The 17,652-nt window shown below is 40.4% G+C and overlaps 1 long non-coding RNA gene across 3 annotated transcripts in view; it reads left to right on the forward strand.

Moving 5' to 3' along the window:
- LOC149128513 (uncharacterized) overlaps positions 1–16,476 on the forward strand; it is a 29,886-nt gene extending 13,410 nt beyond the window's left edge. For 2 of the 3 annotated variants that reach the window (XR_016233977.1, XR_016233975.1), the window contains 2 exons: positions 14,356–14,519; positions 16,005–16,476. This is a non-coding gene — a long non-coding RNA (uncharacterized LOC149128513). Of the gene's footprint in view, positions 1–14,355; positions 14,543–16,004 lie in introns of all 3 variants that reach the window. The other variant, XR_016233976.1, reaches the window with a different exon arrangement.
- Positions 16,477–17,652: the final 1,176 nt, after the last annotated feature.

Consider the following 17,652-nt stretch of genomic DNA (forward strand, 5'->3'; position numbering starts at 1 on the left):
ACATCCTATAAGTAGGGGAGGATCCTTGCTGTGCTTTTCCTAGCATCACATCTGGCTCTGACATTCCCCAGGAAAATGCCAGTCATAAGCTAGTATTGCCTTTGTCATTGCTTTCTCACTCATCAGCGCTCTCCTTCAAAGGTAGAGATGCAGGGCCAGTGGCCCAGCTGTGCTCTGAATCAATCTTTCATCTCTCCCAGGGCTCAGCTGCAAACAGTCCTTATATTCTGCTAGCCACTTCCTCTGCTTTTCTCATTTTAAACTTCAATGTAGTCTCTTAAAAAGAATTGTGTCCAAACCTTCCCCCAACAGCTAACAGCACAAGTAGCTCTGCTTCTTGGATCTCAGGGCCTGAGTGGATGTTCATAATGTTGTTGGCAATCATTAAAAAAGTGTTAAATCACGTGCCATACACTGTTTAAGGACTTGGGGAAGTGTGCAAAACTTGCTGTATTTCTAGCTGGGGTCATCTAGAACAGAATATCTTGCACCCAGAGAGTCATTCGTTTTAGCATGATTAGTGGTCACTGCTTATTAGGGAGAGAGGTGAGAGAGAGGGAGAGAGAGGTCTTCATTTGCTGGTTCACTCCCCAGATGGCTGAGCCCATCTGAAGCCAGGTGTTTCTTCCAGGTCTTCCACATGGGTGCAGTAGCCCAAGGACTTGGGCCATCTTCCTCTGCTATCCTAGGCCATAGCTGAGAGAGGGATCAGAAGTGGAGCAGCTGGGACTCAAACCAGCATCCCGTATGGGATGCCTGCACTACAGGCAGCAGCTTAACCTGCTATGCCACAGCGCCAGCCCCTACTCATTTCTTTTGTCTGATAGTTATTTTCAGTTTCCTCATGTTAGGATATAAGCTCAATAATGGAAGAGATATGTGTCTGTTTTCTTCTCTGATGTATTCCATATGCTTGGAATAGCACCTGATTTACAGTCAAGGCTTGGAAAATATTTGTTGAATTAAAGAAGGATTAGATGTTGTGATGGAAAAGACACAGATAAAGACAACTGTGTGGTCCGTTTAAAAGTTGGTGTACCACAAAGACCACCAAGGACTTTTTTTTTCATCAAAGACTTTTAAACCAAAACAGGATGAATCAAATGTGCAGAATACTGCAAAAATGCAATTGGATTATACCAAGAACCATCTATCTCTGTTAGTTTTACATTCGTTCTTTTCAAGTTTAAGTAAATATATAGGTAGTAATCTGATGCCCCACCCAATGTGTGATCATAGGTGCTAAATGTATTTTGATTGACTTATTGTCAGCTCTGTAGTTGTCAACACTTAAGTGTACCTGTGAGGCACACTCTAATCAGTGCAGGCAGGTGGGGAAGGGACAGAAGCTAGGATTGGGGGCTGATCAGTAACCGACATTATAGTTTTAATGTAAGAAGGCATATTGGAAAGATTTTGTTTGGGCTTTGGATTCCTCCAGACAGGAATTCAAGTTCTAACTCTTACTATGTAGCTGCATAGCCTTGGGGAGGGTGTTTTTCACTTTAAGCCTTTAATTTTCTGTGCTGAAAGGTAGGGAAAAGTAACGTGGCTCTAGAAAACAGACATATTTTGGTGAAAGTGTTTAGTAAGTGGTAGACACTATTACTATTGATTTAATTTTCCTTGAATGTACATGAACAATTTAGGCTTGACTCAGATCACGATTTGCTTCAAGACTCTTGTCTCACTGTGTCTACTATTTTAAAGGATTAAAATAAAACAATCTCTGTCCAATCTCAGGTTTCAACTTGCAAGAGCCTCCTTAAAGATACTCAGCTAAGATCCTACAACCTTATAAATACATTGCTGTATGGTTATTTATTGATATTTATTTATTTATTCTCTCCTTCAAGACATTAAGACTCTCTGAAGGTGATACTTTCCCTTACTGTAATAAGTCTAATAGACATAGCTTTGCTTGGGCTCTAGATTTTGATGGGTGGAAGTCACAGTCAATACTATTCTGCCATAAACTAGCTTTGCTCATAATATAATTCCCTCCATGGTATTCTGATGAAGTTACTGGGGCCACATAACTCCTAATATAGCATTTGAGAACTTGAGAGATGCTGGGTAGGTGAGAGCATACATTAACTAAGTTGTTTGCTCTTTGTAAATTTTATCAAATAATGTGAGGTAAGAGCTGTTGGCAGAGAGAAGCAAGATTCTGCATGATAGAAGAAAGTTTCATCTATCTGTTGTTGTGGCACTCCATGCTGTGAACTACTTAAGCACTATTGTATTACAAGAAAGAAGTACAAGGAATTCTTTACTTAAGGTTGCTCAGTACTTCACAATTCATTTTATTCTTTTAAAGTTTATTTAATTGAAGGGGGTGGGGGAGAGAAAGAGAGAAAGAAAGTCTTTACCCATTGGTTCATTCCCAAATTGCTGCAATGACCAGAGCTGAGCCGATTCGGAGCCAGGAGATTCTTCTGGGTCTCCCATGCAGGTACAGGGACCCAAGCACTTGGGCCATATTCCACTGATTTCCCAGGTCATAAGCAGGAAGCTGAATCGGAAGAGTAGCAGCCAGGACATGAACCAGCACCCATATGAGATGGTAGCACCACAGGTGGAGGCTTAACCTACTATGCCACAGTGCCAGCACCATACCTTTCACTTTTACATGCTAGATATCTCTTTCTCTTGCATATTCAAGCTTGCCATCTTAGGTGCAACATCATCTTAGCAATTTCACCTTTAGACTTGTACCTACCTCTGCTCACTGCCTCCTCACCCTTTTGTCCTTCCAAGGTTTTATTTTGCATCATAATCACTGTAGTTGTCTGACTCTCTCCATCAGTGACATTTAGGCAAGTTCATCTATGATTTTTTTATATTTATATTTTATTTTATTTAATGAACATAAATTTCCAAAGTACAGCTTATGGATTACAATAGCTTCCCCCCCCATAACTTCCCTCCCACCCACAACACTCCCTTCTCCTACTCCCTCTCCCCTTCCATTCACATCAAGATTAATTTTCAATTATTTTTATATACAGAAGATCAATTTAGCATATATTAAGTAAAGATTTCAACAGTTTGCACCCACACAGAAACACAAAGTGTAAAATACTATTTGAGTACTAGTTATAGCATTAAACACCTAAGAGTAATTGTGTATTAATTACAGAGTTCAACCAATAGTTTTAAATAGAACATAAAAAATACTAAAAGGGTAAAGTATTAAGTTCTTTTTTTTCTTTTTCTTTTTTTTGTTATATAGTTATTTTTTTAATTTAATAAATGTGAATTTACAAAGTGCAACTTTTATATTGTTGTGGCTCCCCCCACAACCTCCCTCCCTCCCGTGGCCCTCCCCTCTCCCACTCCCTCTCCCATCCTGCCCTTCATCGAGTTTCATTTTCAATTACCTTCATACACAGAAGATCAACTTAGTATACACTAAGCAAGGATTTCAACAGGCTGCATTCACACAACCGCACAAGGTATAGGGTATTGTTTGACTGGTAGTGTTGTTTTTAAGTTTCATAATAAAACACATTAAGGACAGAGATCCTACATGGGGAGCATGTACCCAGTGACTCCTGTTGTTGATTTAACAATTGGCACTCTTATTTATGACGTCAGCAATCACCCGAGACTCTTGCTATGAGCTGTCTAGGCTTTGGAAGCCCCTTGAGTTCACCGACTCTGAACTTGTTTAGTCAAGGCCATATGACAGTGGAGGTTCCTTCCTCCCTTCAGAGAAAGGCGCCTCCCTCCTTGATGGCCTGTTCCTTCTGCTGGGGTCTTGTTCACCAGGATCTTTCATTTAGATTGTTTTTTTGCCACCGTGTCATAGCTTTCCATGCCTGTGAGACTCTCATGGACCTTTTAGCCAGATCTGAATGTCCCAAGGGTTGATTCTGAGGCAGGAGTGCTGCCATTCTATGAGTCTGCTGTGTGTCCTGTTTCCCCCGCAGGATCGTTCTCTCCCTTTTAATTCTATCCTTCATTAGTTGCTTACACTGGTCTTATTTGTGAAATCTCATCGACACATACCCTATCTTTTAGATCGGTTGTGTATTTATACTTATCACTTTATCAAGTGCGCTGGCATTGGTACCTGCCTCCTTGGTAAGATTGAGTTGAAATCCCCTGGCACATTTCTAGTTCCACCACTGGAGGTAAGTCCGAGTGAGCATGTGCCAACCTGTACATCTCCTCCCTCTCTTATTCCCACTCCTATGTTTAATAGAGATCACTTTTCTGTTAATTTTAAACGCCTAAGAATGATTGTGCATTGATTACAGAGTTCAACCAGTGGTCTTATGTAGAACAAACAGAGCAACAACAACAACAACAACAACAACAAAAATACTAAAAGGAATAAAATAGTAGGTTGTTCCTCAACAGTTTAGACAAGGGCTGATCATGTCATTGTCTCTCATAGTGTCCATTTCACTTCAATGGGTACCATTTTAGATGGTCGTTTAGTTGCCATTGATCAGGGATAACATATGATATTTGTCCCTTTTGGACTGGCTTGTTTCACTCAGCATGATGTTTTCCAGCTTCCTCCATTTTGTTGTAAATGTCCGGATTTCACTGTTTTTTACTGCTGTATAGTGTTCCATAGAGTACATATCCCATAGTTTCTTTATCCAGTCATCTGTTGATGGACATTTAGGTTGATTCCAAGTCTTAGCTATTGTGAATTGAGCTGCAACAAATATTGAGGTGCAAATGGCTCTTTTTTTCCTCCCCTTTAATTCCATTTGGGTAAATTCTAAGGAGTGGGATGGCTGGGTCCTGTGATAGTGCTATATTCAGGTTTCTGAGGACTCTCTAAACTGTCTTCCATAGTGGCTTTACCAGTTTGCATTCCCACCAACAGTGGATTAGCGTCCCTTTTCCCCACATCCTCGCCAGCATCTGTTGTTGGTTGATTTCTGTATGTAAGCCAATCTAACCGGAGTGAGGTGAAACCTCATTGTGGTTTTGATCTGCATTTCCCTGATTTCTAGGGATCCTGAGCATTTTTTCATGTGTCTGTTGGCCATTTGGATTTCCTCTTTTGAAAAATGTCTGTTAAGGTCCTTGGCCCATTTTTTTATTGGGTTGTTTGTTTTGATTTTGTGGTGTTTTTTGATCATTTTATAGATTCTAGTTGTTAATCCTTTATCTGTTGTGTAGTTTGCAAATAACGTCTCCCATTCTGTTGGTTGCCTCTTCACTTTCCTGACTGTTTCCTTTGCTGTAAAGAAACTCTTCAATTTGAGGTAATCCCATTTGTTTATTTTATCTTTGATTACCTGTGCCTCTGGGGTCTTCTCCAGGAATTCTTCGCCTGTTCCAGTATCTTGAAGGGTTTCCCCTATGCTCTCAATTAGTTTCATGATGTCATGGTGCATCTCTAGTTCTTTGATCCATGTTGAGTGGATTTTTGTATAAGGTGTAAGGTAGGGGTGTTGCTTCATACTGTGACATGTGGACATCCAGTTTTCCCAGCACCATTTGTTGAAGAGGCTGTCCTTGTTCCAGGGGTTGGTTCTAGGTCCTTTGTCGAATATGAGTTGGTTATAGATGTTTGGATTGATCTCCGGTGTTTCTATTCTGTTCCATTGGTCTATCCATCTGTTTTTGTACCAGTACCAGGCTGTTTTGATTATAACTGCCCTGTAGTGTGTCTTGAAGTCTGGAATTGTGATGCCTCCGGCCTTGATTTTATTGTAAAGGATTGCTTTAGCTATTCTGGGTCTCCTGTTTCTCCATATGAATTTCAGCATCGTTTTTTCTAGGTCTTTGAAGAATGACTTTAGTATTTTGATTGGTATTGCATTGAACTTGTAAATTGCTTTTGGGAGAATGGACATTTTGGTAATATTGATTCTTCCAATCCATGAGCATGGCAGGTTTTTCCATTTTTTTGTGTCATCTTCTATTTCTTTCTTTAGTGTTTTGTAATTTTCATCATAGAGGTCTTTGACATCCTTGGTTAAATTTATTCCAAGATACTTTATTGTTTTCGTGGCTATTGTGAATGGAATTGATCTTAGAAGTTCTTCCTCGGCCATGACATTATCTGTGTATACAAAGGCTGTTGATTTCTGAGCGTTGACTTTGTATCCTGCTACTTTACCAAACTCTTCTATGAGTTCCAATAGTCTCTTATAGGAGTTTATTGGGTGCCCTATATATAGTATCATGTCGTCTGCAAATAGGGATAGTTTAACTTCCTCCTTTCCCATTTGTATCCCTTTAATTTCTGTTTCTTGCCTGATGGCCCTAGCTAACACTTCTAGGACTATATTGAATAGCAATGGTGAGAGTGGGCGTCCCTGTCTGGTGCCAGTTTTCAATGGAAATGCCTCCAACTTTTCCCCATTCAATATGATGCTGGCCATTGGTTTATCATAGTTTGCCTTAACTGTGTTGAGGAATGTTCCTTCTAATCGCAATTTGCTTAGGGTTTTCATCATGAAAGGGTGTTGTATTTTGTCAAATGCTTTCTCTGCATCTATTGAGATAATCATATGATTTTTGTTTCTCAATTTATTAATGTGATGTATTACATTGATTGACTTTCGAATATTGAACCATCCCTGCATACCAGGGATAAATCCCACTTGGTCTGGGTGTGTGATCTTTCTGATGTGCAGTTGGATTCGGTTTACCAGAATTTTGTTGAGTATTTTTGCATCTATGTTCATCAGGGAGATAGGTCTGTAGTTTTCTTTCTCTGTTGTGTCTTTTCCGGACTTAGGAATTAAGGTGATATTGGCTTCATAGAAAGAATTTGGGAGGATTCCCTCTCTTCCAATTGTTTTGAATAACTTGAGAAGAACGGGGGTTAGTTGTTCTCTAAATGCCTGGTAAAATTCGGCAGCGAAGCCATCCGGTCCTGTGTTCTTCTTTTTTGGTAGTGCGTTTATTACTGATTCAATTTCTTCCGTGGTTATGGGTCTGTTTAGATTTTCTATATCTTCACGGCTCAGTTTAGGAAGTTTGTATTTGTCCAGGAACCTATCCATTTCTTCCAGGTTCCCCAATTTGTTAGCATACATCTCTTTGTAGTAGTTTCTGATGATTCTTTTTATTTCTATTGTGTCTGTTGTTACATTTCCATTACTATCTTTGATTTTACAGATTTGGGTCTTCTCTCTCCTTTTTTTGGTTAGTTGGGCCAATGGTGTGTCGATTTTGTTTATTTTTTCAAAGAACCAGCTTCTGGTTTTGTTGATCTTTTGTATTGTTTTTTTTTTTTTTTGGTTTCAATTCTGTTTATTTCTTCTCTGATCTTTAGTATTTCTTTCCTCCTTTTGGATTTGGGCTTGATTTGCTGCTGTTTTTCTAAATCCTTGAGGTGCATGGAGAGTTCATTTGTTTGGTTCCTTTCCAGCTTCTTGATGTAGGCACTAATTGCTATAAACTTTCCTCTTAGCACTGCTTTTGCTGTGTCCCACAGGTTTTGATAGGTTGTGTTATCATTTTCATTTGTTTCTAGAAAGCTTTTGATTTCTCTTTTAATTTCTTCGATGACCCACTGTTCGTTTAGGATCATGTTGTCCATTCTCCATATATTTGCATATGGTGTTAGAGATTCTTGGGTTGTTGATTTAGAGTTTCACTGCGCTATGATCTGAGAAGCTGCATGGTATAATTTCATTTTTTTTTTGAATTTGTTGAGGCTCCCTTTATGGCCTAGCATATGGTCAATCCTAGAGAATGTTCCATGTACTGGGGAGAAATACGTGAACTCTTTGGCTGTGGGGTGGAAGGTTAGGTCTATTTGGTCTATAGCGTCAATTAGCTCTGTTGTTTCCTTGTTGAATTTCTGACTGGTTGATCTGTCCATTGGTGAGAGTGGGGTGTTGAAGTCCCCTGTTACTATTGTATTTGAATCTATATCTCCCTTTAAATCCTTTAGTAATTCTTTCAGGTAGCCAGGCGCCCTGTAATTAGGTGCGTATACATTTATAATAGTAATGTCTTCCTGTTGGATAGATCCTTTAATCATTATATAGTGCCCTTCTCTGTCTCTTTTAATAGTTTTTATGTTAAAGTCTATTTTGTCTGATATCAGGATGGCCACACCAGCTCTTTTTTGATTTCTGTTAGCTTGGAGTATCTTTTTCCATCCTTTCACTTTCAGTCTTTGTGCATCTTTGCTGATAAGGTGTGTCTCCTAAAGGCAACATATAGATGGATTCTCTTTCTTGATCCAATCAGCTACTCTATGTCTTTTGGTAGTAGAATTAAGACCATTCACATTCAATGTGATTACTGTTAAGTACTGTCTTTTCCCATTCATGTTTCCTAAACGAGCTGTTTATGTATTTTGAACTTTGTTTGTAGGTTACTCTACATTCACTTTTTTTTTGGAGTGAAGTTCTTGTTTTTGTATTTCTGTGTGCAGCACGTCTTTGAGCAAGTGTTGTAGGGTTGGACGCGTGAATACAAATTCTTTCAGTTTCTGTTTGTCTTGGAAGATCTTTATTTCCCCTTCATTCATATATGATAGCTTTGCAGGGTATAGTATTCTAGGTTGGCATTGTTTGTCTTTTAAAACTTGAAATATATCATACCATTGTCTCCTTGCCTGTAGTGTTTGCGATGAGAAGTCTGGGGTGAGTCTGATTAACTTACCCCTGAATGTGATTTGTCATTTTTCTCTTGCACATTTTAGGATTTGTTCTTTGTGTGTCACTGAGTTGAGTGTTGCTACAATGTGTTGCAGTGAATTTCTCTTCTGGTCTACCCTGTTCGGAGTCCTGGCTATCTGTTGTATTTGTGTGGTGTTATCCAGCTGCCTTTGTTTGAAGTTTTCTGATATTATTTCATTGAAAACACCTTCCAATCCATTCTCTCTTTCCACCCCATCAGGGACTCCTATTATCCGAACATTACACCATTTGATTGAATCTTGTAGGTCTCTGACCATATTTTTTAATTTCTTCTTCCTGCGTTTGAACTGACTATTATTTCTGGAAGTTTGTCTTCGAATACTGATATTCAGTCTTCTATTTCATCTGTTCGATTTCTGAGGGATTCCACAGTGTTTTTTATATGGTCAATTGCATTTTTCATTTCAAGTATTTCATTCTGGCTTCTCTCTAGGATCTTTAATCCTTGGGACTGTTTTTCGTTCAGCTCTCGACACTGTTTCTCATTATTTCTAAGTATTCTGATTATTAATTTTCTGAATTCTTTTTCTGGCATAGTTTCAAATTCTTCTTCTTCTTCAGCCTCTGTTATGGTTGGTTTAGCTTGCTCCATTGGTGAATTTATATGTTCTTCTATATTCTTTTTTTTTTTTTAAACTTTTATTTAATGCATATAATTTTCCAAAGTACGACTTATGGATTACAATGGCTTCCCCCCCATACCGTCCCTCCCACCCACAACCCTCCCCTTTCCCACTCCCTCTCCCCTTCCATTCACATCAAGATTCATTTTCGATTATCATAATATACAGAAGATCAGCTTAGTATACATTAAGTATGGATTTCAACAGTTTGCTCCCACACAGAAACATAAAGTGAAAAATAATAGATGATTTTTTTTAAATGATGATGAAATCAGAGCAGACCTATTGTCATGTTTAATCCCAGTGAGAGTCAAGTTGGGAATTGATAATTTCTTTTTTTTTTTTTTTTTTTTTACAGAGGATCAGTTTAGTATGCATTAAGTAAGGATTTCAACAGTTTGCACCCCCATAGAAACACAAAGTGAAATATATTGTTTGAGTACTCATTATAGCATTAAATCTCAATGCACAGCACATTAAGGATAGAGATCCTACATGAGGAGTTATTGTGGGTTTTTGTTTTGTTTTTTGGCATTCCATCTGGGTAGTTTTTCAGGTTGATTTCCCTCTGCTATAGGCTGCTGTGAGTCTGTACCAATATCCAGTGTAAGCAGGCTGCTCTGCCTTCTAGAGTTTGTTTGTTTTTTACTTATTTATGTATTTATTTATTTATTTTTTGTAACTTGAGTGGGCTGGTGTCAGGGCTTTGAGGTGCCAATCTCCGCCCCTTGGGGGGCCAGTTTCCTTGTTCCTATGTTCGCCCTTAAATGTCTGTGACTGGGGTTCGTTGGTCAGCCACTCTCTCTCACTGTACCTCCTGCATGAGGAGTGTCAAGTAGCTCCAGACCACCTTTGCACTCCGCCCCTGCTGCTTCCTCCTTTGGAGCAGAGGCCAGCCTCCTTTAAGCCCAAACGTAACCAAACAAGATGGCTGCACTCTGCCCGCTGCAGCTCTGATTGTGGGTTGGGCTGTCCTAAGGATCCTGGCGTTATTGATCCCTCAGTTTGTCCCCCTGGATCCTGCCCTCTTCCTGTGGGCGCTATTCAATTTTTTTTTTTTTCTGGTAACTTGAGTAGACTGGTGTCAGGGCTTTGAGCTGCCCTCCCTCGCTGCCCACCCCTGTGCAAGGAGTGTTGTGTCACTCCACTCCACCTTTGGGTTCTGCCTCCGAAGGTTAGTGTGGAGGCAGAGGCAGTTCTTCTTTAAGCCCGAATGTAAACAAACAAGATGGCTGCTTCCCACCTGCTGCAGCTCTGACTTGGGGGAGGGATCCTGGATTGTTCAGTCCCTCAGTCAGACCCCCCCTGAATCGCTCACTCTTTCCACAGGTGCTACTCACTCTGTTCCATTTTCTATTTCCTCCCCCACTCAGTTGTGCGTGTCTCAGTGTCTGTCCCAGGGTGGGTTGGGGTAGGGGTGGTGGCGGCTGCTACAGCGGTGCTGGGCAAGCACCCTGTCTCACCTCGGCTTCCAGCGCTGGTGCGTACACACTCCTGTTGGTGTCCTGCTCCTCAGGTGTCCACGTCCTCCTTGCAGGTCCACCCTGTCTCCCCCGTTTCAGAAGAGCTTCCCTTTCCCTGAAACTACAAATTCTCACCCCTCTTTGAACCTTCCCTTCCTGGTCATCGGTGTGCTCCCTCCCTATTCCGCCATCTTGGAATTCCCAAGTTCATCTATGATTTTATAGCATCAGTAAGTCTTATGTTACAGCAGCCTTTGTTGTGTGTGATAGGATTAGTATCTAAGCTGCCAACTGTGTAAGAATGACTAGAGAGTTCAGCACAATGATGAAGAAAATTGCAAACGGAGAAGTTTAAAGTTCCGCTTTTGATCTAGCTTCCTACTAATGTATCCCAAAATACCTTGTTTACATGCTTGTCAATGATTCCTAACAGTCACTATTCAAATGCCATTCTTTAGTTTAAAACATCTACCAAAAATATGGATAGTAGGAAGCAGTTACTGATACCTTCATGTTTATAGTGCCCATTATCACTATTGAAATAAACTTTATTAAAGTAAAATGCAGACTGAGCCACACAGCAGGCTTCAGAGAGGAGACAAGAGTGCAGAAACAAATCTGAAGCACTTTGATGTAGGTATATTCCAACTTTTAGTGGCTCCTAGTCCCCATTCCTTGGATTATCAAGACCTAGAGTCTTCCTAGTGTCTGTAAGAAATTCTCTAGAGGCCTCTCTCTATGTCCCATCATTCCTTTGTCTTAGATGCTTGGATTTGAAAGCTTGAGCTGATCTCTGTCAGAAGCTATAAGTCATGTTTCCTGCAGTCTTGGGGTCTGTGAATCATGTCCTATCTATGCTCTTAGCACTGAGATAGCCCATGCTGTGGGGAGGGAAGCTGGGAGAGAGACAATGAATTGGTTTGGGGGACCCTGGGTCTATTTTGCTAGGCTTCTCCTTACATATTTTTTTCCCCAAAGGAGCTAAGAGAAGTTTTTATTTCCATAGTTTCGTTCTGGTATAACTACTCTCAACAGCACATCCCGGAGTACATACACAATTTGATCTGTAAATGAAATTACAAAATTCCTGGGTACATGTACGTTACAAGCATTTATTTGTAGAGATTCAGAATAGTGGTTAGGAAAGAGGTATTTAGGTATTTGAGTACTCTCTAATAAGTGCAAGAAAAAAATTTTTTTTTGCAGTATTCAGCCTATCTTTTCATACTGAGGTCTAAGAACTGTCTTTTTTCTTTCTTTATTATCAATGTATGATTTCTGGCTAATTTTATTTTTTTCCACCGGGGAGAAAAAGGCAATAATGTTGTTATTACTCACAGTGCCTTGGAAGCTGCTTGTACCCAAACAATATAGATCTTTTTGTCTCTGCTGCTTTGCAATGCCATGTGTTTGATGCTGGCTGCATCATTACTTCTGACACTGTGTTATGGTCCTGCCACCCCTGAGTACTGACTTCTAATGATTCTCTCAAAAGTTGTTATTTTGCTTCTGTGGATGATGGCCACAAATGGAGTCTTACCCAGTGTGTAAAAGAAAATGTGAATGATAACTCACTTTTGGTCATGTTAAATGTACTGTTTAGAATTTTGTATTGCAAATGGATTACAACACATCATTCAGCCATGTTTCTCTTAAAATCTTTAGGCTATAATCAGTGCATTACTAGAATGTGATTTCTTTCAATGTGGACTACATCTCTGAATTCTGCAAACTGACACTAGCAGGAAGGATAGGTGAGAATCACTGAGCAGACTGAAAAGAATCCTGGGGCCAGTGCTGTGGCTTAGTGGGTAAAGCTGCCACCTGCAGTGCTTGCATCCCACATGGGCATCTATTCAAGTCCCAGCTGCTATGCTTCTTATCCAGCTCTCTGCTGGTGTGCCTTGGAAAGCAGTAGAAGACAGCAGAAGTCCCTGGACCCCTGCACCTATATGGGAGATCTGGGAGAAGCTCCTGGCTCCTGGCTTCAGACTGGCTCAGCTCTGGCCGTTGTGGCCATTTGGGGAGTGAACCAGCGGGTGAAGGGCCTCATTCTCTCTCTCTCTCTCTCTTTCTCTCTCTGCCTCTCTCTCTCTGCCTCTCTGTTTCTCTGTCTCTCTGTAATTCTTTCAAATAAATAAATCTTAAAAAAAGAATAATCCTAAGTATAAGAACATTTGATCACATGTCTGACATTGCTTAATTCATACCTAGAATAATATGTTATTGCCATAACAATTGGAGGCAAGAGAATACATCCATTGGAAGAACACATTTTTTATATTAACAGTTATCTAAAAAATCTGGGGACTGTGTTGTGGAGCAGTGGGTTAAGCTACAGCTTGCAGTACTCCATACTGGAGTGCTGGTTAGAGTCTTGGCTGTTCTGCTTCTGATTCAGCTCCCTGCTCATGTGCCTGAGAATCAGCGGTTGATAACCCAAGTACTTGAGTCCCTACCACCCATGTGGTAGACCTGGGTGGGGTTCTTGGCACCTAGCTTTTGCCTTGCCTAGCCTGTGCTGTTGTAGGAATTTGAGAATGAGCCAGCAGATGAAAGAACGATCTCTGCCTGCCTCTGTCTCTTGCTCTGTTGCTGTCGCCCTGTCTTGCAAACAAATGACTATGTGAATCTTAAAAGTCCCTTTGTAGAGGCAAGCAATCTTCCTCTCCCCCTAAGGATTTGCCTGTCATATAAACAGTGGCTTCAGAGGTGAGGACCCTACTGTACTATGGGTCAGTGGTGGGAGGCATAGAGAGTAAAGGATGCCTTCTGCCACCTGTGGGTGCTGTAGATGATAGGTGTTGTGAATTGAACAGAAAACTGAGAGCTGACATAGGGGCCTATAGAATTTCAGGCTGAAGACAATGTGGAGGAGGGCAACAGGTGATGGTTCAGAACTCAGAATTTATCTCTCATCAATATCAGTGAGAATCACCCCAAATCAGCATGTTGTCTTCACTATTCTGGCAGACTGTCTCATGTGAGTCCATAAAAGAGACAGCATCACAGCCGTTAGAAGCAATGCGCCATACAGGTTGCCTTTCAGGGACCAGAGCCAGACACGTGGGACCAAAATGAGCAGCAGGTGCCAGTCTCAGGGTGCTTTGGGGGTATCTGGTTGACTATGCATGAGAAAGGGGGTCAGACAGTGTCTTAAAGGAGAAACGTGTGTGGTTGAGGCCCATGCAGGTCCTGGTCTGGGCTTGGGGTGTCCATTCTGATCGCACTGTCAACCCCAGCCAAATCTAGGCACTGGCAGCACACTGCAAATTACAGAGCCCTGTGAGGTATCTGGCAGTAGTTGCAGTTAGTGGGTGTTGACTGAGTGTGGGCAGAAGAGATTGCAAAGAAAGGTCACAAAATGGAGACAAAGAGGTAGAAGCAGCCAGGCTTTGTGAAAAACTAAGTGGAAACAAGAGGATGAAAAGCTTCAGTAGCAGCATGAAGATTCTAAAGCAAGACAGAATTGTATTACATTCTTGGCTCTATTTTCTATCTCAGTGATCTGTGCCAAGCTGTTTGACCTACTTATGATTAATTATCTTAAAATAGTTTTAAAAATATTCATTAATATTTTTAAAGCAGCATAATCCTTCTTGTGACATTAAGTTGTATGGTGATTCACAGAGATAATGAATCATACCTCCTGCAAAGCCAGCACTTAATAAAGAGGAGCTCTTTGCTCTTGAGTACGTTGATGATCACCAGTATTACTGAGTGAACACTGACTTCTTGGTGCTTGGGCTGAGAGAAGAGTGTGGAGAAGTGTTTTACATAATCATGCCAGGAAGGTAAGCCGAAAGAAGCAGCATAGGTATGTTCTTATCCAGGGGTTCCGAGAAACAAGAATTTAGTAGACTAGATTTTTTTTTTTTTTTTTTTGACAGGCAGAGTGGACAGTGAGAGAGAGAGAGACAGAGAGAAAGGTCTTCCTTTTCAGGAGCCAGGTGCTTCTCCTGGTCTCCCATGTGGGTGCAGGGCGCAAGCACTTGGGACATCCTCCACTGCACTCCCTGGCCACAGCAGAGAGCTGGACTGGAAGAGGAGCAACTGGGACAGAATCTGGCGCCCCGACCGGGACTAGAACCAGGGGTGCCGGCGCCGCAGGCGGAGGATTAGCCTAGTGAGCTGCGGCGTTGGCCTAGACTAGATCTTGAAAGAATACAGGGCTAGAGCTTTGGAAGCCACCTTGTTTCCTTGAGGAGAAAGCCTGGAATTTGTAGGAATAATCATAAAGAGCAGGAATGTAAAGGCAATACAATGAAAGAAAGATCAAGAGAGGGAGAATCTCAATCCAGATAGTGTAATCTGATCTGTGGGTCCAGCCGTTACTAAAGTTGGCACTACCTCTCGATTTTCTAATTCTTGATTGGATCAATTTTGAGTTTGAATTTTTAAGTGCTTGCCATAGAAAGGGTCCATATTATAAAAATAATAAAGTCACATCTTTTCATTTTCAAAATAGAAAGGTGTTTTTATGCCCCTTTTTCCTTTTTTGAATATAGACATGACATCTGAACTGTATGATGAGACTGTCAACCATGGGCCAGAAAGCTTGGGCAGGGATAAGAGAAGCACTAGCATGCCTGTCCTGGCATCATGGGGCCATGGCCACAAGGGCAACTTCTCTTTTTCCTTTAGTTTGCTAGGGCTGCCATACAAAGGACCACAGCCTAGGGAGTTTAAGCAACAGACATTTATTTTCTCACAATTCTGGAAGAAGTCTGAATTGAAGGTTTTGGCAGAAATGGACCTCTCTCCTGGGCTTGTGAATGTCCGTCTTCTACTTGTGTCTTGTGATCTTCCCTCTGTGTGTGTCTGTATCCTAATCTCATACCAGATCAGAGCCAACCCTATTGACCTAATGCAATTTAAAAGCTGCTTCAAGGCACAAGCACACTCTGAGTCACTGGAGGTTAGGATTTCAGTGTATGAATGTGGCGGGGGGCAGCAGGGGGGAGCACATTTCAATCCATAATTTCGTGCTAGAAAAGCATAACCTGCAATTCTAGTCCTATTTTTGGTTTATTTTGTCAACAATGTTTTGGAGGCTCAACAAAGCAGTTAAACCCCAATGAAAGAAGTTAATTTTAATTGCTGTTTCTGCAGATATGTATGTTTTGGCTAGGATGTGATCTCTTGTTTTGCTAAAATTCAAAATTCTCAAGAGAAAGATGTTTGCAGACAAAAGATGCTTTGCTTGAATTAAGGTAATAGAGACTACATTTCTTTTTCTTATCTTTTTTTTTTAAAGGACTTTTTTTTTTTTTTTTCAGAACTCCAGGAAATGAATTCAGGGGTTTAATGGCATAGAGCAACAACAGGAGAAGGAGAGAAATAAAATTAAAAAAGCAAAGTAGACTAGGCTTTGTAAAGCAGAATCCCAGGCATACACGCAGATGGGAGGCTGACCAAGAGGATTAATAATAGCTCCTGCCAATGCCAGAGCACGTCCCGGACACCGAAAAGAAGTCCCCTGACCCCTTACTGTTCAAGACTGTTGCTATATCAATCCTGAGACTCGAGTTGGCAATTGCAAATGTTAACATTTTCAGCTGCACAGTCGAAGCACTGCCTTTTGGTAAGCTTAGAGTACACTTTAGTAGGCCTACTACACCTCCCTGAGGGATAAAACCTGTGTGGGTTGGATTCTAGGCCTGTTAAGTGAAAAACAACAACAACAACAACAACAAAAAAAAAAACCAAAAAAAACCACACACACCACATTTATAAGTGCTGAAAAGTAAAGTCAGGGTTAAAAAATATTGTCCTTGATTTGTATTCTAATAACTTCTAATTTCTCACAGAAATAATCATATTTGAAATGAGATTTGATTAATTAAAAAAAAATGGTATTTGAAAACTATTCATATGTATACAATAAAGGTTTAATGAATGGTTGCTTCTAAGATTTTAATATAAGACTTGATCCTCTAGTCTCTGCATTGGTGAGCTCCCGTATGTTTTTGATGGAATTTTATCTTGAATAGGAATGACAAGGAAGAAATCTGTTTCAGAATTGAAGATTGCTTACCAATTGTATTTTGTCCAGTAGAGGGCACTTGGAACTCACCCATGAATAACAGCAGCACCAGCATTTAAGACATCCATTTTCATTGCCATGGTGACTCTTAATTAACACATAGCATCAGGTTTTCATTGACACCAGTAAAATGAGGTGACTGTGACCTTGATTAATAAAATGTGTAATCATTTTGGAAATATCGGGAGTTGGAAACTACGTAGATATTTCTTCTTGATGATTGCACTGACCTGTAATCAATAAAAACAAAATCTAAATTGCAAATTATTCAAGGTCCCTCTCCAGGGAGAACATTTTATTCATTCTTAAAAATAAAATGGAATCTGTGGCAGTTCTTGAATAAGAGAGTAACAGACTAAATAACATCTATTATTGTTATGTGAAAAGAATTGAATTACTAGATACATTTCAAAGTAAAATAAATTTCTGACACGGGGAAAAGGAGGCTTAGGATGCTATGGAACATATTTCTAAGATTCAAGTAACCCTGTCTGCCTTCCAAGCCTCCCCTCCATGAGTCCCATTTAACAAGCAAAATAAGGAAAATGAAATTTTCTTGTTCTATTCTGTTTATAAAATAAAAGCTGTGATTTGCCACTAGAGGGCACTCTTCACTCCATTATCTTTCCGAAGTCTGTATCCCAGCAGGGCTCCCATCCAAATGGTAATACAGCATTTAGTAACCTTGGTGAATTGTTTAGGAATAATCAGAGACACCCTACAATTCTGGAACATTTTCCTCCTAATTCTCCTGCTGATTCTGATGCAAAGTCCTTGACTACATCAAATGTTAGCTGAAGAGTCACAGCAAATCCGGACTCCTTGCACAACTACACATAAAATGCACTTTACTACTAGAAATTGTTCTCAAAGCAAAGTAC

Source organism: Oryctolagus cuniculus, chromosome 1 (assembly GCF_051225735.1).
Source record: "Oryctolagus cuniculus isolate XC-2025 breed Fujian yellow rabbit chromosome 1, ASM5122573v1, whole genome shotgun sequence".
Lineage (NCBI taxonomy): Eukaryota > Metazoa > Chordata > Mammalia > Lagomorpha > Leporidae > Oryctolagus > Oryctolagus cuniculus.